The sequence below is a fragment of the Oryzias latipes genome, chromosome 17 (assembly GCF_002234675.1).
Source record: "Oryzias latipes chromosome 17, ASM223467v1".
NCBI classification, from domain to species: domain Eukaryota; kingdom Metazoa; phylum Chordata; class Actinopteri; order Beloniformes; family Adrianichthyidae; genus Oryzias; species Oryzias latipes.
In genome coordinates, this window is record NC_019875.2 from 20,148,997 (window position 1) to 20,171,053 (window position 22,057).

Below are 22,057 nucleotides of genomic sequence, written 5' to 3' on the forward strand. Positions count from 1 at the left end.
ACAACATTATTTTTTTTTCTTTATCAATTTCCAAAAATTAAGCTAAACTTCTGTCAAAATGTTGTTTCAATATAGAAATATTCTTGCAGTTTCCATTTAAACCTAAATTTTTGTCGATGTTTGTATCAGTGATTCAGTGTCAGCCAGATATTTTAAACAGACTTGGTTTATGTTGGGAATATGGTAAATGCTGTATACTTGTATCGCGCTTTACTACTTTCTTTAGAAAGCGCTTTATAGTCACAGTCCCATTTACACACACACATTCACACACACACACACACACACAATGATGGCAGATGGCGGTTATATATTGGGGCCAAACACTGGCCCTAGCCTATAACCACCAAAACCAATGTGGGGTTCGGTGTTTTGCACAAGATATGTTGATAATGTGTTTTAAAAAATAACTGTAAGTTAACTTGTGGAGAATTCAAGAGAACTGCAAATTGATTCAGTTTGTGCAAAATATATTCCTATAGTGCAAACCAACTGGGATGTCAATTGGATGGAATTCCTCAGTAAAATACAATAGAAAAACATAAATACTCTCACATTAAAAACAAATGCAAAATCTTGGGAATCAATAATACATTTTTTTTAGTCTAATTTGCAGCAGTGCTTTCCTGGTTTGTTTAATTCAGTTGGCTATAAATAAAAGGACCCTATTATTGGTTATTTGAGATTATGGCTCTACCTCCTTGAAACCAAATTTTTTTTTATTTGGTGCTAAGGTATGTTAAAATTTAGGACCCAAAGATGCCGTGCTTTTTGTCTTTAAATAAAGAAAGATGCTGTTTCAAAGTGCTGACCTAAACAAACATGAGCCAGTCGGAAGACTGCTAATTCTCTGGTTTAATGCTTCAGGCTCATTGACACAGAAGAAATAAATAAAAGTACTTGGATATTGAGGATATCCCCATTGTTAAGCTAATGAAATTTCCAAACACTAAACAAAGCCAAGCTTCCTCAGCAACAACGCTCAACTTTAATTTATGGCCACTGAACGAATTAAATGTTTCCTCCTGAAAAGAGACATGTGCAACCTATCACAAAAGTTTAGAAAAATTGTTCATTTTAATAACTTTGACTATTTAAAAGTAATAATTTATTGCATATTTGTTATTTACTCACTACAACCCTCCACGGGTCAGAACATCACAAAAAACCAACAGCATCCATTTGGGTTAACCCCCTAATGGCTAGATGTGACGATACCTTTAATTACAATTTGCAAAACAAAAAAATGAGCTTGATCTTTTTGTCTATTTTTTACTGCCTTTTTAATTGTTATAAAAATAGTGTTGTTGCTTTTTTTCTTAATTTGAGACATCTACATTAATTTCCAAAACGGAACAAGAAATAGATCTATGCTCATATTATAATATTATGGTTAGTAAAAGACATAAATAGGTTTACCAAACTTTATTTCTAAAAATTGATCATTGCATTGGGATAATTTCACCTTTTCTATGTTTTACTCATAAAAACAATGTTTTAAGTCCTGCTTGCTGTAATTTTTCATTGATAATTGTGTTTCCTTTTTTTCTATTTATAACTAAATAAGACGTCAAATTTTCCCTCAACTGCTTAATTACTAACTGCTGCTTTCTTGGCTAACACAAGACAGCTGCTTCCTTCTTTGGTTGGGCGCTTTACTGTCTGTTGACACAGTCAGTCGCAATAAACAAGAAATGTTTTAGCACTTGGCTATTGGGGATGACTATGAAGCTTAAAACTAATTAAATTTCCACACATCAGACAAAGTCAAGCTTCATCAGCAGCAGCCCTCACACTTACAGAGAATTATGGCCACTCAGATAATAATATTAACTGGCTCTTCTCTTGCTTTTGTTCAAAGCAAACATGTCTCTTCTAGGAAGTTTTGCTATTTTAATCTCTGTGACCTCTCTTTTCCTTTGTAAAGTTTTCTCACCTTTCTTATTTTATCCCCTTTGTTAATTGCCACTGACGTTACAAGAGAACAAGACCGAGTGAGTATGATGTTACCTATTGAAAATCATTTGCTTCCAGTTGCAACAAAATGATTTCAGTCGCCATTTTTTCACGATTTGTCGCCATGTTGGAACCAGAAATACTCCGTAAGCCGTGACTCAGTCTGAGTCTACTTTTCTATGGCAACCACTCTCCAGTCAGGAGTGAGCAGTACATTACAGTAGAAAACCACACCTCTACCACTTAAAAGGAGGTTTTATTTCTCTAAAGAAGTCTATGGGACTTTGGCTTCTTGGGACCAGCAGATACTTCCTATTTGGAACACGAGGGGGAAGGGGGCCACTCAGTCCAGGTCTTTTATACAGTTAATGCCTTTTACTAAAAAATGTTCAGGCTTACCTCAACTGTCACCCTCAAGCGTTTTCATGATCCCACACCTTATATGTATATATATATATATATATATATATGTATATATATACATATATATATATATATATATATATATATATATATATATATATATATATATATATATATATATATATATATATATATATATATATATACATATATACATATATATATATTAATCCCATAGCTGCTGTCAACTTTCATTTTTGAGACAATGGTAAGCTGTGTATAACAAACTGAAATACTATTAAGCCCTCAAAAACATACAATTATTAGACTGATGTATAAACTGTGCCCCTCTGTTGCTATGATCGCTTGTGTATAGATGAGTGACAGATAAGCGTAAAGCTGACACTTGTGCTGTATTTTGAGACAACACTGGCATGGAGGTCAGGGAGTAGTTAGAATAAAGACTGATGGATGGAAAATGTGACAATGACAATTGTGCTCAGGGACAAAGAGAGAACATGGAGTCAAACATTCATATTTCAGAGGCAGAGGTGCCTCGAGAATAAAAACGAAGTTGGCAGATATCAGCAGTGGGAAACATAGAGATACAAGCACTAAGACACAGAGCATTATGGTCAAAACTAAACATAATTGTTATTGTAGCACTGGGATAGCACAAGCGAGCAATTTAAGCAGTCTGAAGAAAATCAACATGCTTGAGTGCTGCTAGTGAGGCAGTTGGCAACTATGTAATACTCCTATTAATAGGAACAGCCCTCAACATCTTTGGGCCTATTTTTCCACAAGTTGGTTCTTGGTAGAGTAAATGTGTTCTTTTCTACCACTGCATCACACTGCCTTTTAACAATGGCCTTCAGCTTTAGTGACAGGAGTGTCAGGTGGAAAATAGTGCATTTCCAGGAAAATCATGGGAACAAAGTGACTGGGCTATTGGCAATCAAAAATCTGTGGTCAATAGTCAAATAATCCCTGCAGGTCAGAGGACAGTTTTGACTGGGTTCTAATGTCAGGGAAAGCTGGAGAACTGAAGTACCTTGAAATAAAATAAAAGACATGGCATAAAGACCTTAGAACTGAACTTAAATGTAAAAAAAAGAAGAAAAAAAAACTAAAACTAAACAGGACACAAAAACAAACAAAAGCCACTAGGATGTGACTGATAAAAACTAAAACAAAGGATTTTTACAAACCCTGAAGCTACGTTCACGCCATCCTGTGCCACGTGTATTCATTCGGCCACTACCGATGAAGTTTATGTGAACCCGTGTTCAAAACTCTCGCGTTCACACATAGATACACCAGTTTCTACGACCGTTTTTGGGGTCTACGTACAAAACCTGTGGCCAACAAATGTGTGTTAAAGTTAAACCAGGTTGAACTTTGACCAATAAGAGACTCATATTTGGTAGTGATGTATGGATGGCATCTCTTTTATTTCGCTGAAACTGTTTGAAAATTGATCATGGAGGAGAAATTCATAATTCCGGTTTGTGCTCGGATGGAATTATAAGACACCAAGATTTCACATTACTGAATAAAGCTGTGAAAGAAAAAGCCTGGAGCAAGATTTGTGAGATTTGCACCACTTTGACATTTCGCACCAAGCCTCTTCCAACTGTAGACATGCCTTGGTAAACAGTAGAAAAAGAAATAGAAGCCCCTCCCTATTTGTCCAGTGTGAACACAAATGGCTAAGTGTGCATTAAAGAACCTTCATTTAGTGCATTTTTGGATGCACGTTACAAAGCCGGAGTGTCCGTAGCTTAAGACTCCAATAAAGGAAGCTGTGGTGATTACAAAAAATGTCAGATGTGGTTATGATCAAGAGACTGAGTGGAAAATGAACCCAAACAACGACTTGAATAAAGAACTGCAAACGGAACTAAAATTAATGAATCAAATAATTTAAAGTTCTTCTAGTTGACCGCTGTTAATTTAAACAGTAAACATTTTATAGCATTTTTATCTTTTCAAGGTGCTTTTACACTGCTTTGCATCTAGCTAACATGTCGCAAAGGCACTCCCTCACCAATGGCTGTGCCACTTAACCTAACTTATCAGAAGCAACTAAAAGTTATTTTACCAATCTTCAAAGGTGACATATTTCATACCTGACATTTTTGAAAAAGGTCTGCCATTATGATAAAACTCTGCCGAACACTTAAAATCAAAGGTTACACACTGAATATAGTTCAATCTTAAAAGCCCTGGTTTAATGGGGTGATTGAAGACTATCTTCTAGCAGCTTGGGACAGGTGAATGAACTAATTCCCCACTTAAAAAACGTGCTCAAATCCTACTTGCGCTGATACAAATCCTCGAAACACCTTTAAGGTGTTAACTAAAGAAAAAACTATTAAACTACATGTCAAAAATAATGGTTGAATCATAATATATATATAGGTCTCATACAGGACAATTTTTAAGAGACACTTTTCTTTTTCTGAATAAAGATTAAAAAAAATGTATTTTTTGGGTAAATAACCAAGAAATACCCTGTTTTACTGGACATACCCACACGCTGCCATACCTAACACACATACACAAAAGCAGGAAGTCAACTCTAACCTAAAACATTGAAAATTCATGACCACATACATATTTCACCAGCCAAACTCATGTAGCATGCACCCCACATTCTGACCTATCTATGGCAGTTAAAGTCTTGGCCCCCTGGCTAAATTTGAGATCATGTTTCAACTGGAAAAAAAAAAGTTTCCTCCTTAATCGACCAGACTGAATAATCCAGATGCCATATATGCCTCTTGACATGGCCTGCAAGAGGATTTGAAAAGATATCTTACTAGAATATTACTGTGAAAGAACAAAAAGAAAAAGCATTCTAGATATACTGCCTGATTATTTTTATTATATGTAAATAACACAAGTACATGAAATAGAATAGAAAAAAATTGCTATATAGAGCAATGCAAAAATGAGAGCCAGACTCTGCAAATTGAGGCTAGAAACTAATACCCGACTCCAGTATCATATAATCATATATATATATATATATATATATATATATATATATATATATATATATTTTTTTTTTTTTTTATCAAATGTGAGATACAGGTGGAAGAATGCTGTTGTACTAATTTAGGGTCTGGTTGATAAAATAAATGTGCATACATTCCTTTAGTTCATACAGAGAAACTGACATAACAAGGTCAGGAAGGGCCAAAAGAAGAAGACAACCTGTCGGTAGGTAGCCACGAACACAATGTATGTAAATACACAGAGAAGAAAAAAAGCATATATTTACTTATACAAGTACAAACTTTGTATGAACCAAGAGAAGAAAGGAAGATATTTATTCAGAGTTCCTTTCATTTTTGGGAGAGTATACATCCCTATTAATGTTAGGAAAAATCTTTCAACACGTTAGTAATGCTGGAGAACATCCTAGAAGCCACTTAAACCTCTAAGTGACCAGTTCACCAAACAAACGATAGCTAGAATGTCATATTGCCTTTGAACCTGCGTCCTTCCTGAGTGTTACACCTCTCCCTTTGGTTAAGAAACTGACAGATTGGGGCCAGCCGGTGGTGACAGCAGCAAATTAAGATGTATTGCTTTTAGAGAGATGATGAAACCAGGACATCATGAAGGGAAACCAGTGAGCTACTCTGATCTTTTTTACCTTAAGAACATGGACCGATCATGAAATCTTTGAAGACCTCAGATTTTTTTATAATGTAGTTAATGTGCACACAGGGTTCTTGAATCCTGTTGTGCATCCATGGGAACTTATAAAGATAGTGAGCCAAGGTGTCATTTTTGATGACTGTATTGCCAAGCTATAGCAAAGCTGAAAAAATATCTTTGTCTCATTTGAGAGAATATTAAATATATTCTGTGCTATCAAATTAAAATGAATAACAGCACAAACAGAAACCGTTGCTGTAAAAGTCAATGATTTAATAAGAGGGGTATTTTATACAGATGTTGGTGTCAGTTATTGGTTCACAGTACTAGTTCTTGATGGGTATCCTGGGAATTTTCTCAGGAGGCCAACTGCAGTTAGCTTTTGAATAGAGACAGCTCTTCATGGGGGCCTATAGGGTTTTCTTAAATGACAACATAAAACCAATTATCAGAGGTGTCACAACAAAGAAGGTGAGCAATTAATGCAATTGGCAAGGTCATGAAAATAGAGAGTTGTGTGGATGACAAATTAAACTGATTTAAAACTACAAGACAGATTCTAAATGAAGGGCAGAAAACACCTATTATATTATACGGTTCACTGCAACAAGGGCGACAATTGAGATCCAGTTTTCTAATTAAAGCAAAATTTGTTTTTAAACTAAAACGTATAGTTTAATATATACTCACTCCGATAAACTTAAAAAAGCATTAGTGTTCTTTATATGTTCTAATTCTTCTGCATGTTCTACATTAGACAAGGCCCAATTTAAACAAATGTTGGATTTCTCATTGGCTATGACTCTATAACTATTAGGGGCTTTTTGGCTTTTAAAGCCTAAGTATCTCGCCTGCGTGTTTCATAGATGATGTGTTTTTTTTTTTCTTTTTTCTTTTTGGTCACCTCAAATCATGACCTTTTACAGGTAAGGTTAAGGCAGGAAATGAAGCTTATGGTGTATGATGGACCACGAAATTGATGCAGTAACCAGTCTTTGTATCAGTCCATTAATATAGGAGAGTTGACTCAATAGGCATACCTCAATTCCCTCTATGTTCCTACTATCCAGTATGACCATGGGCTGAGGGCTGTAAACAAACGGATAAGATCACAAATACAAGTGGTTGAAATAAGCCTTCGCAGGGTGGCTCGATTCTCAGCAAGATAGTATTTGAAGCTCGGTCATTCAAAAAGACCTCGGAGTAGAGCTGCTACTTCCCACACTGAGGGGAGCCAGTTGAGTTGGTTTGGGAACACTGAGGCAAGAATCACACCTGGATGTCTTTCTTGTGAGGCAATATTATCTGTGGAGAGATAATGGGATTCGGCTTGGCTAGAAACAGTGTCTTCCTCGAACAGTATAAGGTCACGTCAGTGATACAAAAAGTCTGGACATACTGGCTTAGACTGCTGCCACCAAATTCTAATTAGTATGAAAAGGAAGAATGAACAAGAGTGTAACGATTTATTGACTTAATCAAATTATCTTACTACGATCCAAGCAAATCAATCTGTCTGAGGCAAGTTGGTAATCAAATTAAACTAAACTATTATAAATCCTTTTAAAATTAAACAAATTGAGTATATTGACATTGAAAAAAAACATTTGGATTAAATCGGGGAATCAGATTGAATCAGATCGATAAAAAAGATCCAATATTGACTATGAATAGTATCGTCAACCACAGGTTATGATATGAATCAAATCATTGATAAAATGAATCATTACAACCCTACGGATGGATGAATGGATGGAAAGGTGGAGTAATGCAAACATTAGAAAAAGCTAAACCAAACATTCACGCTACTGTCTATGTACAAAGAAGCTCAAAAGACTGCTTTGAGAGTATTCTAAAGCTCACACCAGGTTTGAACTATACTTATGCTTCTTTGTTTAATACATTTCTTTGCAAGATGTAACAAAAAAACCCATTCCAGTTTAAGCTGTGATTTTTAGTTATGTTGTGTATAAACTGCCAGTCGGGCGGCCTAAAAGGTGCAGATATGCTCTCTTTTATCTTTGCTTCTTCAGCTTTGAAGAATCCTTGACTTGATTCTTGCATCACACAGACAGAACAAAACAGGAAAAACTGTGAAAAGCGGAAAAAAAGAGAAAATGTTTTCAAACTCAGCTGTGTCTTAAAGCTTGCTTTTGTTCATGAGAGTTAGGACCTTTATTTTTTAGGTTTTAGTGAGTAAAGAAAAGGTAAAGGTGCCACCTCTACTGCTTTTTTTTTTGTTTGTTTTGTTGCGGTGGTGATAAAAAATGCCAGCACTCTTAAAACTCCTGCCTAAGTGCGCACTCTCATGTCACCATGGCAACCGATCACCCAGCAATTATGTTATCGTAATCTGTTTCCTACTCGTTTTATCCTTATCTCCAGCTCTTTCTAATACCTCCTTGAATGCTCTCTTCCACCATTTTCAGTCCGTGTCTTGTGCAATCCCTTCCACAATTCTTGATCTGTTCCTGGTATTAGAAGCAGATTTAGCCTTTTTAATGTCGACATGGTAAAACGTGTCTGATAAATCTTTCTAAAAACCTAAGAGCTCTGGATAATATGAGCAAAAAGGATCTAAACTTTTAGACAAAATATTTAGGAAGAATGTATGTCATAAATATCAATAAACAAATTGTTAACAGTTTCTGTTTTTAAAATATTTGTGGACGATTCCTAAAATTTGAAAGCAAGAAAATGTGTCAATATTACTTTATATGGACATATAGTGACTGCAATATTTTTTAGAGGTCCTAAATCTTAAATTATATCATAAACATATTAAATTACAGGCAACACCGGATTATCAATGAATGGTCTATTTTCGAAATTATGTCATATAATGTACAGCAATCTATAAGGCACATTAAGTGAGGCAAGAGTCAGAGTTTAATCCGTCAGTAAGACTTTATTGACTTCACAGTGACTCTAGAACTTGTTTGCTACACCTTAGCCATGTTAGAAGTTTGCCTTATAGTGTGGAAAATAAGATATATTAATGTTTTCAGTACAACAGGACAAGACAAACTAAGGACATTTAAATCGTCTTTTCACAAGTACATTGTGTCAACACTAGAGCCACATGTTCCTACAAAGTGTCAACCCTGTGTTACAGGATTCAAAGTCCACCAGAATTTACCAAATATTGCAGTTTCTATAGGGGCCACAATAGGCAGGTTTCACACCGTTAAATGGTAAAAATTCATATTTTACACTAGTGTTGTGCCGATAGACGGTGATGGCTGACTGATAATATGATGGAGAGACACCATCGTGATGCCAAGCCCCCGCCACGCTGCGAGTCGACACCATAAGCCGTGTTTGCATGTGCAAACTATCTTGATCGGATCAATGGTCGGATTAGAATTCAACCGTGTTCATGAGCCCAGAAAACCTTTTTCCGATTATAACAAACGTTCAAATGGGGCACACTTTCAGTCGGAATAAATCATTCGCACATGCGCAGTAGTGTTTGAAATACCGGAAGAAGAAATGAGTTCCAATGAGAGGCTACATACATAGCCATAGCAGCTCCGTAATATACTAGATGATCTTCTAAACTTGCTTTTATTAATGTTACGGTTATTATGAAGCGCCTGTTTGCTCATCATTTTAATTTTGATCCGTGTGGTCAGTGCTTTTTCTGTTGAAGAACGGAGATGGAATAAGCCAGGACTAAGAGAGGCTAACATGCTATGACAACATTTAGCCTTTGATGAACATAAAATCCATGCAGGAAATGCTGCAATCTGCATCCTGGCTGCACGTTAATATGTGGGAATAACATCAGCCTTTATTTTGTCGGGACACACACAAACACAAATCAACATGATTGTTTGAACGGTTTTTAAGGACTCGGTGGCATTTCTGCTTTGAAAAGCTTACACACCGCCCCAAAGCCGCTGAGAGCTGGCGGCCCGAGCTCTGCCCGGACACACACTTTTACCGGAAGACCCGGTTCTCCTGAGTTCGTTAGCTCGTTCACCTAGAGCTGCGGGACGGATCGCAGTCCGAAGTCTCCATTACATAGCGCACACGTAACAAAGCATCCTCCCTTCCCTTTCATCGATCCACTTGACTAATCAAGTGCAGGAGTGGACACTTCTTTTCTATTTTGTTTGTCATTTTTTTTTTTTTTTTTTGCTAAAGTCACTTCCCTCAGTTTATACTGGATCATCGCGTATGAGTCATTAGTTGGAAAATAAAATAAATGAAGTAATAAAGTCAAATAACGAATGACAATTATATAATAACGAAAAATTAAAAATACCCCCCCCCCCCCCTCCCGACAATATCATCGTCCATCCCGATGGTTTACTGCAAACATCGTTCAGCTGCCAATTTAAGGGACATTGCCCAAGCCTATTTTACACAGTCTGGTTCACAAATCTATTTTATGTTTATTGATGTTTTTTCCTAATCACGACAAAGGTTTGAGGAAGGTGTCGTTGTTTTTCAGATTGTAATTTTTTTTATTAGATCTCAAATTTGAGCAATATAAAGGGACATTTAAGGGACATCGTTTTGGTTGGCAGATGGGTCTCAACAAAACTCTCACCATGCTTTGTCTTGTTCAATCATTCTTTCTTGTTATGTTGTTGAGGTGGGTGTAGTCAATTTTGTTCAAGTTGTTCCACTAGATTTCAATACAATTTGTATGAGATTACTTCTCTAATGTATTTATGTCTATGGTTCTAACTGTGAAACTACTTAACAGAACTTCCAATAAAAGGGGAATATAAAACTTTCATTTTAAAAGACTAAACTCGTACTTTTGCAGCCCTGAAAGTTACAAATTTGGCAATCTACCTACCATTTAAAATGTTGTATTTTTATATTTACAAATTTTATTTTTTTTGTTAGCATCTCCAATATTATGGCCCCAAAATAATTTGTTTTTAAAGCAAAAAACAATACAGTACTGCAACGTTGGGTTTTATTGTAATACAAAAGTTATCCTTGTGCTAACCACTTTCATCTATGGAAAGCTCATTATTCACTCCAAAACCCCAATTAGTTATGTGCTCATTAAAATCAGCAATGTGTCTCATTTGCAGCATTTTGATTAAAGCAGAAATTTAAATTGTGCAGAAACATTTTCATTCTACGAGCTCACCAAGTTGTGTACAACCTTGCTTTTTTGTGCAGGCCACCTCCATGCCCCTCAAAGGTTTGCCCATTTTTCACCCACAGACAGCCCATTTCCACCCGCAAGGGCAGTTGTGATTAAAGGTTTACTGTTAGCTAAAAAACACAACTACGTTGAATCATCATACAAGCCAAAGAGACACTTCCAAGACATTCAAGATAGAAAAGATAGAAGCCTTTCACATACATTTTTAATACTATTAATCACTCTTTTTTTGTCTTTTCATTAGTATTATATGAGTGTCGATGTTTAAACTATGTCTATCTCAGCTGGATATTGACAATAACGATTTATCTCATCCTAGTTATTACAGACCCACTCCGATCATCTTTTAATCTATTTTAAAAACGTTCCCAGTGGTCATTTAATCATAATTATTATGTTTTTAGCCCTAATCAAAAAACCTGCGTCATTTTCTAGGACATATTTTCTGGCGAGCAGTAGTGGTTCATTAGAAATTTGCCTCTGGATTGTGAGTGCTACTGTTGGAGTACAGTAAGCCTGCCAACACTTCCCATTATCCCTCCCGTTACACTGTATCCAGCACCCTCACTACCCCAACCTAACATAAGCGCTGCAACAAAAATGTCGAGCAATATCGGAGCTTTCCAGTTGTACAGTTTAGAGCCAGCTCTGACGAGGAAAACAAAGGCGTTCGTGGATCTATTTGTCTGCAAGTAGATGGCCCAGAATGGAGCAGAGGAGGAAGCTTTTGACCTGCCGACTGTGGTAAATAAGCCACAGCTACAAGCTGCTTTAAACAGTATTTTTTTTGTCTGCTCCTGATTCACCACAATTTGAATAAAGAAATACTCAGAAATGCTGTTTTAAGCTTCATTTTCTTTATATAATGTCCTCCGTCATTACCAAAAAGCAATAAAAACATGTTAAAAACATCCAATCATATTAAGTTTTGTGTGATTATAGTTTTTTTTGTAATTTTGCTTCATGGTAACTAGTCAAGCAATTGGAACTGAATAATGATAACTCAATCATTGATACATAATAAAAAAAATAGATGACCTTGTTTTTAGACAATGCTTTTTAGTGAAAAGTTATGATAAAATAATGTGGTAGAAATACATAGCATATTATTTTTGCAATCAAGACAAAAATAAACTTGACAAAAAATGCTTAGAGCATTTTTCTATTTATTTCAGTAGCACAAGTATTGGCATGAAAAGAATTGTCCAAAAGACTGTTCCCAAAAGGAGCAGGTCTGAATGAGAATCTGTGTAAAGTGGTTTCTAGTCCTTATGTGCAGCTCACTGTCAGAGAAAATAAAGCTCCTCCAGACTCTCCAAGAGGGCAACTTTATTACCTCCCTCCCATACAATTTATGACACAACACCAAAAGGGTAAACTTCTAATAACACTGCCAGGCATCTCTGACACTAACGAGTGGCTGCAGGCTTGCTGCTGGAATTATCTGTCAGTAGTTGAAATCCCTTCTCTTCAGAAAGCTTCTCACAAACTTAACAGAGGCAATTTGGCAAGAAAAATGCGAGAGACAGTAACACAACCCTTATTGTACTGACAAACAACAGTATCGTTTTCAAATGTTCCTACCAGGGTAATCCAACTTTAAAACAGCATGAATGACTTAAAACACCTTCCCAATACTTAATTTCAAAAGATTTTTACAGTCGTACTGCCTCGGGATCTTTAACTAGTGGCAGACATTACCTCAGCAAACAGGCAGCACAAGATGGAGAACCACAAATGCAAGCAGGCCTTTTCTTTGCTGCTATGAAAGTCAGTGTGTAATCATGTCAAATTGTATCTTAAACAAACCAAAGAGGTTAGGGGTCTTCATTTCTTCTACTATACTGCTTGGCCTAAATAAGAAAAAACAAAAGAGTTTGTCCGCACAAAACTCCAGCTCGGAACCATTCTTTACATTTGAATTACTTACAAACCCACAGAGGTTCTAAAATTTCCATACACTGGCCCTTGAGGCCTGGATTAAGGGAGCCCTGATCTAGAAGGACCTGCTGTGTGACCTAAATGATAAAGGACGAAAGATTAGTAGTAGTTTTGATTTGATTTGATTTGAAATGGTTTATTTCAAGCAATCACAGAATAATGCACATAACAATACAATAAGCATTCATTCATTCAAAGACGTATCAAACTTAGGATAATTAGATAATAAATCAAAGATTGCTTGAGAAGGAGTGGAAGGAAGCAAATTTTTCCCACCTCTGTTCTACCGTAACCATTTTATTAAATGATTTATCATTATCCGGTTCATAACTTTTCTTCTGTTATCAATGTCTTACCAACACAGTTTCAGGTCATTACGTATGCTTAAGTATCAATAAATCACATGACAATGATGAATTACTTCCTACTTATGTAAAGTAGTTATAACTATTTTGTATAATAACATACCATATACAGATCAGTTATCTAAAATATTATATATATTCAGATTATTTTCATTAGAAAAATCATGTTCATGATTGATCATGTTTATGATTTTTTTTAAATAGTAAGGTAATGCTGTGAAATAAAAAAGGGTCCATATTCTGTCGAACGTCATAGGTTGGTAGTCCTTCTGCTGATTAACAGCCGTTCTTTTGGGTTAAAACATAGTTTATAGTTCTCTTCGCTGCTATGTCTGCAGACATTAGATTAAAGTACTTTTCCTTATGCGGCTGTTATCAGCGGCGCTGAAAGTTAAGGTCAAATTGTCTGCAGGTCAGAACTCTCTGCTGAAAATCAGGGTCACTTCAGACTTTTCAAGTAAGCGATGAATCCAGGCGCCATATTTCGTGAAATTATATTTGACTCTTTGATTTATTACTGCATGTTGGTTCAGACGTCTGTGATCAAACACTTCTCAAAATCCTTAATGGTGTTAAAAACCAGAACCTTTGGACCAGTCCGATGTACAGAGTGGTTTGACGTAAATCCTGCAGCTTTTAACCCAAGTGTTTTCAATCTGTATACGCTTCCTGTGAAGCCTGGCATGTTTGGCGATTTCAGCATTCCTTCTGGTCAGATGGTCGTTCAGATAAGCAGCAGATTTTTTCAGAGTCTTCCTTTGATTCATCAGAGCTAGCTTGTGTTTTTGATTCACAAACCTGATGAGGATTGCTGGTTTATCTGTCTCCTTTCTCCTGGGGAGTGGGTGGCAGGTCGCGATGGTGTTGAGATCCAGGGAAATCCCTTTAGACGTGAGAAATGATTCCACTTGGTGTTCCAGAGACACTCCATTGCTCCCCGTTTCAGAAGAACTGCTAGGAATGCTAGCATTGCGTTTAGCATTAGCAATGATAGCTCCAGCTGCATTTAGCTTTGCCGGAGGTTTGATCTGTAATTTAGTGAGAATGACATTATTCATCCTTGCTTGTTGTTCCATGTCGTCCACTCGTCTCGAACCGATTATCTCGTTGCTTGTTTTGAGCTCAGAGTCTTCGAAAATCTTCAACTAACTCCATGAGAGGAGCTAGCTTAGCATGGAGAGTCGAGTGCAGCTTTAATGTCATCACCATTAATTGTTGCTTGGTTTTTCTTCAGGGCCATGGTCGGCTGTCTTTCTCAGAGATGATCAGCTCTTAAGTCGATTGGCAATCGTTGAAACAACTTTTAAGTTGCTTGAAAATCTTTTGAGAGAGCAGCCACCATGCCACGCGTGTCCGTTCGTTTATCCGATACCGGAAAGCTACATAGTTCTTGATGTAGACGTCTTAGTTTTCCTCATCTAAACTGACATCTTATGGTCAAGTAACCACAGGTTTTTGCTATGCGTTTACAACGGCTCATACTGTAATTTAGTCCATTACAATTAGGGTACTGTAAGCACAGTACCCTAAGGATAATATTGATTATTTCTGACTGGAGCTTGCACACGATCCCAATTTGGCTCACGGGCAGGACTTTGGTCATGCCAGATCTAGAAGAAGCTGCTGTGCGACTTAAATGATGGAGCAAAAATTGTTGGTACTTCTTGATGTGGTCGCCCACAGAAGTACTTTTACATGGCTTCATACTTGTGCAAACTCCTATAGTGCCTCAAAAGTACAATATAAGTAAAGTAACTTTAGTTACTCAGCATATGAAAGATTCTGCTTCCTTTATCAAGAAGTAGAAAGCCAAATGACGGGCTGGTGCAGTTTACACAAAGGTCAGAGCACACTCCAAAATTTCAGGCTTGTTAAACCACAAAGAAGTGAATGTCAAGTCATTAAGGCTCCACTGACAGAATGCAACTGTTGCAATTTCACCTTCAAAATGAAGACTTTTGTGGGATAATGGGCCTGTAGTTGGTTATCTCAATTCAGTTTAACTACAGTCACTTATGTGCTCAAGATAACAATTGAAAAACAATTATATCTCTGGCTAATATTTTAAGCCATCATATTTCACAAACGCTACATTGTGATAGGAGTACCAGCATGAATTCAACTGAATATTCAGAAAAAACAAAAATTCAGAAAAAACAATTACATTACATTGTATCAATTGAGAGTATGAATGCACATCAGCAGTCATTAGCAATCGTTTTAGCTCACATTGAATTAACTGTTGTCTAAATTAGGGCTTTAAATTGACTATTTAAACTGGACACTTGCAGTGCTTGATACCTCTGCTGTGGGGATCAATGAACGCCTTTGTATGTTCTAAAATTATTAGCTCCCGGTTTGTAACGTTAAATTATGTGTAGGGTAGAAATGCTCATATTTATTGGAAGAACAAGTATTTGTTTGTCAGTGCATTTTTTCCGCTGTACTTTTTCTGCATTTAGTTCAGCTGTTTTACTTTCTGTTATAAGAATTAGAGATTTATTTTATTTTATTTTATTCTTAACAGTATTTTTTTTTTTAGATAGAATCTTTCTCTGGGTTTTTCTTGTTCCCTTTGTCTGATTACTTGGTTGCCATCGCATTTCCAACGTTAGTGTATGTTTAAGCTATTCACCTTTTCTTCATAGGAAAGAAGAAAAAAGAACATTACATTTTATAGACACTCAAATATGCCCCATAAGGCCTGTGACTATACTGTCTCTTTTTTAGGTCTGAATCACAACTGTCCTTATGGCAAGATAAGGACTGTGTCCACGACCTAAAACGACCCAAAAACCCGCAGCATAGGGTTGTGCCGATGGACGATACCATCGTCCATCGTGATGGGTGACTGACATCCCGATGGAGAGACACCATCGTGATGCCACGCCCCCGCCACGCTGCGAGTCGACACCATAAGCCGCGGTTACATTTGAAAAATATCTTGACCGGATCAATGGTCGGATTAGAATCCAACCGTGTACATGGTTCCAGAAAAATGTTTTCAGAATATAAAAAACGTTCACATGGGTCACACTTTCGGTCGGAATAAATCATTCGCACATGCGCAGTAGGGTTTGAAAAAGCGGAAGCGGATATCAGTTCCGCCGAGCGGCTATTTTTTTCTCAAACTTTATTGAATGTAACAATTCCATACAAAATGTTGCCGAGCAGCTTTATTCATTGATATGTCAGCTCGGTAATACACGAGACGATCTTCTAAACGCGCTTTTAATAATGTTACGATTATTATGAAACGCCTGTTCGCTCATCGGTTTATTTTTAATCCGTGTGGTCATTGCTTTTTCTGTTGAAAAACGGAGCCGGAAAGAAGCCAGAATTAGCAGATTGCTAACACGGGCTAACAGCATTAGCTTTGGGTGGTGCTGCAAACTGCATCTTGGCTGCATTTAAACATTTGGGAATAACATCAGCCTTTATTTAGTCGGGACACGACTGGAAACACAAATCCACGTGATTGTTTGAACGATTTCTAAGGACTGAGCGGCCTTTCTGCTTTGAAGCTCACACCGCCCCAAAGCGCTGTGTGTGTGCTCACGATCCTCTGCTCAGACACACACTTTTAGACCCGGTTCTGAGTTCGGTAACCCGTTCCCCTAGAGCTGCGGAACGGATCGCAGTTCTAAATCTCCATACCGCTCATGTAACAAAGCACCCCCCTTCCACTCAAACACAAAGCTGTCAGTCCGGGCTCCGCCGGTCCACTTGACTGATTAAGTGCGGGAGCGGACTACTTCTTTTCTAGTTTGTTTGTTACTTTTTTTGTTAAAGTCACTTCCCTCAGTTTATACTGCGGATGAGTCATTAGTTGGGAGATAAAATACATAAAGTAATAAAGTAAAATAACGAATAGCAATTATATAAGACCGAAATATTAAAAATAGCCCCCCCCCACGACGATATCATCGTCCATCCCGATGGTTGACAGCAAACATCGTCAACGGCCAATTTAAGGGACATCGCCCAACCCTACCGCAGCACCTATTCAAGTCAAACCCCCCATCCAGGTGTATGTGACTAAGGCTATAGCGAGACTCCATACAATGGTTCCATACTATAGGTATCAAATAATGGCTCTTTAAGACTTGTTTTGCATTGCGTGGTGTAAAGTTGTAAATGGGCTACTCTGCGGTATAGTAAACTGCTGAGACGGCAGCTCACTGCTCCCGGGTCAAAGTTTTGGCAAAGATGTGTGACAACTGACGGTACTTTAACTTTCAACATACTCAGAAAAGTTTTTTAAAAAGATAGACATCTTAGAAGGTGAGTCAGTTCAGAAGAGAAGTCTAATTCAACTTTGGAAACTTTATAGATTCATTAACTTCCCGAAAGGTGTGATCAAACAAAGGCTCCCAAACAAAAGAGCACGAGTTACAGAGATTTGTGAAAGCTGGTCAAAGTGCCTGGTTCTATGAATACATAAAAAAAGCCAACTGTTTTAGAGAAAGTAATAAGCCTGGAAAAGAAAATAACTTAAATTAAGCTATTTAATCTATATACAACAGGGCGTTCTCAGGTGGCATCACAGATCACAGATGACTTCTCAGCTAAGAACATTATAAATAATTTGGGCTGCAGGAATGACAATGTTCTGTCCCCAGACTTTTTGCCATCAGTCGTCTCCCATTTAACTTTCCCTTGAACAAAAAACATTGAAAAAAACAACCATGAGAATGTTTAAGCTTTCTTCTGCAATTTATAGCAAAGGGAAAATCAACTGGAACCAAAACATGATCCAGACTTCTTGTAAGTCTTCAGGTCCTGAAACCTACAGGATATTGATTCATGTCATCATAATCTGCATTGGATTTCAGATTGTTTCAGCAGTAAATATGGGTCACTGGGTCCAACTCAATTAACCTTTAACATCATCTTTTTTTTTTTTTTTTTTTTTTTTTTTAACTTGTCCTGTCCAACAGCTAGGCAAACAGATGAGAGCTGAGGGCCTCTTGTGTTGGACATATTTTATTTTAACAAGAGGGGTTATTCATCTTCAGACAAACCAAAGGTATGTCTGAATAAACCCCTTTTGTAATTGAGGCCAAAATTTATTAATTTCAATCATGTTTGAAAATCTTTGGTGTTGGACCGGACGGAAAAGGAAAGAGGGGAAGAAGAGAGAGGGACGTTAGAGAGAGGGGGGGGTAGGAGGGTGATAATAGGAGGGGAAGGGGGGTAAGACCATGAAGCAGCATAGAGCAGACAGGTTTACTGGTTGTTTATCGTTACGGTACGGTTCAAATGTAGTACAAAAAGGGCGGGGCCTGTTCACACACACTCAAATATTATCAACACACCTGCTAGCCGCAAAAATGTCCACATGTCAACATGCACACAAAACAGATAGTGTTCACGAACGCATACCTATGCCTTTAAACCAACTAGTGTGAAATCTTTCATTCATTCAATCATGCAAACTATTAGTGCAAAGGTGAGCTAACACCTGTGCTCAGGTGAGTGTTTATGTTCTTCTAAAATGGATGGTGGAATGTGAAAAGAAGGAGGAGGAGCGCCCAGCCACCCCCACACCCATACCCCCGCCGCAGCAGCAGCGGCAGCCGGAATTCCCCCAACGCCACACGGGAACAGGCAGGGAACAACCGCCCCCCGGGCGACCAAGACCGCCACCCAGGCCAGGGCCAGCCGGACCGCCGCGAGGCCCCCAGAGCCAGAGAGCAGGGAGGCGCAGAGGGAAAGAGAGCGCCGCCCCAGCCCAGCCAGGAAAGCAGCCCCCCGCCGCGCCGGAAGAGCCCAACGCAGGGCCCCACCGGAGAGGGACGCCCACAGCCCCAGACGAGCACCCCACCACCACCCAGGAGTTCCGGGCATCCCCCCGCCCCGACCCCAGGTACGAGCCAGGACCCCCCAAGGGAGACCCGCTCCGCACTCCAGGCAGCCACCCACCTGGCCCACGGTTGGTCCAGGTAGGAGCAAGGCAGGGGCCCGCCGCCCCCGCCCAGGAGGGGGGAACCCCGGGGAAAAAAGGGCGGCCCACAAGGGATGTTATAAATATGGCCCGACCAGGCTCGGCCATGTTGGAAGTTTGGCGGGGCCCAGCGCCCAGGGGCAAGGACCAGGACCCACCCCCCAGGGACACGAACACCCCCGGCTCAGGTGTAATATGAACATCATCTTTTACAATGGCAGCTTATTGAAATTGGTGTAAATCACTAAGTTTACAGACATCTTGATCAGTTTTCCACTCAGCCAATAAGTGAAGGTATACAAAAATAACTTGAGTCTGATTATGTCAGTTAAAATGCCCCTGAGTTGGACATTGTAGTCATTTTGTCACAAAATTTGATATAATGTGTGATATTAGATAAGAATGGGGTGGAGTTAACTTGGTATGATAACAATGACATTCCTTACTTCTTCTAAAAAGTCTTCCTTTAAATAATTCCTTTTTTTGCCATTTTCCATCTCCTTCCATCGCTTGTGCCACAAAAATTTCAATTAAAACAAACATTTATGAACTGTTTCATTGTAGTAATTGTAATACTAATTGTAGTAATTGTAATACTAATTGTAGTATTTCATCTCAAACTCCATTTCCTCAAACTGCATTCTCAGCAGCTTCATTCTCTTCTCTTTTTATTTTTAACATCCTCTCTTTGTGCTGTCTAACACAGAAATGTCACCAAATGTAGTATAGCCGCACAATACACTGGGTGTTCTATTATTAAAAGTTGTCTGTTTCTCACCTGAAGCCATTTCTGTTTTTGTTAAAAGCAATAGAATATTCATTCAAGTAAGGACAAATGGTTTTTTTCTGAAAATATTTTAATCCACTCGCCAAACATGTGGTTCAATGTTACTGCCCAGAAAAATGTTCAGTGGGACCAAATCTTTATCATTTTCATGCACATCCGGGCTGAATATTCGTAACAAAAAAGTTGTCGAAGACCCACTCTGATAAATATGGTGTTTTTAACATGTTCTTATCTTTCTCATGATGGTGGACATATATAACGAAAATTAAGCACAAAATTGAGTATTTCATTAATATTGTTTTTAAAATAGGAGTGGTAACTGTACGGTGGTGCAGTGGTTAGAGTTATTGCTTCACGGCAAGAAAGCCCTTGGTTCAAGTCCCAGCTGGGGACCTAAGATTGTGTGGAGTTTGTATGTTCTCCCCATCCATCCAGCGACTCTGGCTTCATAGGTTAAATGGTCTAACTTGTCCCTATGTGTGTGGGATAAGTTACTAGTTTTGAACTACGTGTATATGGATTTGATTTGAGGCCCTGCGACAGACTGGCGACCTGTCCAGGATGTCCCCTGCCTTTGAATCAAACAAACAATTGCCAAAACAGGTTTAGAAGATGACTGTTTGTATATCAGACTTTTAGCAAAAACCAAGTAATGTCACAATTCTGTTACAGTCCCACTCCAATCATCCAATCATGTTTTGAGCTTTTTTACTAGTGATCTTTTCTGATTGTGCAGCTTTTAGCCCAAAAAAAAACAAAAAACAAAAAATCAGTGTGTTTATACCCTTTCCCGCGCTTTACCACTAGCTTCCAGCCACTTACACCCAACACTGGAGCTTTCTATCCGTATAGTTTTGAAGCAGATGCCAGCTTGGACAAGGAAAACGAAGACGTACATGGATCTAGTTGTGGATGCATCCGAATGGAGCGGAGCAGGGAGATGGCTGCTTGCCGATTGTAGCTTCCATCACTGCTACAAGATTTTTCCAGTAGCATTTTAAATTTGTCTGCTTCTGATTCACAACAATTTGAATAAAGAAATACTTAATCTCAATTTTACGCTTAATTTTCTTTACATATTTCCTCCATCATGAGAAAAATGCTACAAAAACATGGTAAAAAAAAAACAATTTTCATCAGAGGGTTTTATGGGATTGTGCACAAATGACACTATCCTCTTTAGAGAAAAAAAAACAAAAATACCTAAACAACTCCACTTTTGATCTGAGTCAAAAGTTAAGACAAAATCAAACAAAAATGTAAAAATACTGACTATATGAATGCAGCTGTTCAAGCTAATAGCACTGAAGAGGGAACTGCAAGCCCCAGCTGCAACTTGAAATGTTCAGCAGAGATTCAGCACCATGGACAGGGACAGGTCCATTTTTTGGCTTCACTTCAAATAACCTTTCCAGACAAATAACTTTATCTAATTTAATAATTCAAAAAAAGGACATGACAAAAGTATAAAAAGTTTTCCTTAGTATCCTAATTGGTTAACAACCATCTTATTTTTTATTTTATCTGTTTACTGGTTGAACCTAAAACTAGAGCAACAATATCAACTATTATTTGTTTAGCTAAATTTGACTTGTTTAAATGAAAGGACAGTAAACAGTTGATGAATGTGTCCTAACGTTTGAAGGCTATGTGGTCTATTGTTGTGGTTCCAAATACCATACAATTGCTTCATTAGAAAATGTGTTGGGGTAATTTTTTAGCCACCTTTGGCTCTTTAAAAGCGGGTTTTACTCGTTCTTGGTGATGTTACTGTCTGTATTGTATCAAAACACAACAATCCCGCCTTGTAGCCCGGCTCAAGCTAATCTACAGCTGTTCAGTGTCATCATAGCAAGCACGCTGGGAAGGCTTCATTAGCGCTAATTGAACAC

The 22,057-nt window shown here is 38.0% G+C and overlaps 1 protein-coding gene across 6 annotated transcripts in view; it reads right to left on the bottom strand.

Annotated features, from left to right (window-relative positions):
- Window positions 1-22,057, bottom strand: part of astn1 (astrotactin 1) — a 339,194-nt gene that overhangs the window by 316,657 nt on the left and 480 nt on the right. The window lies entirely within an intron of this gene.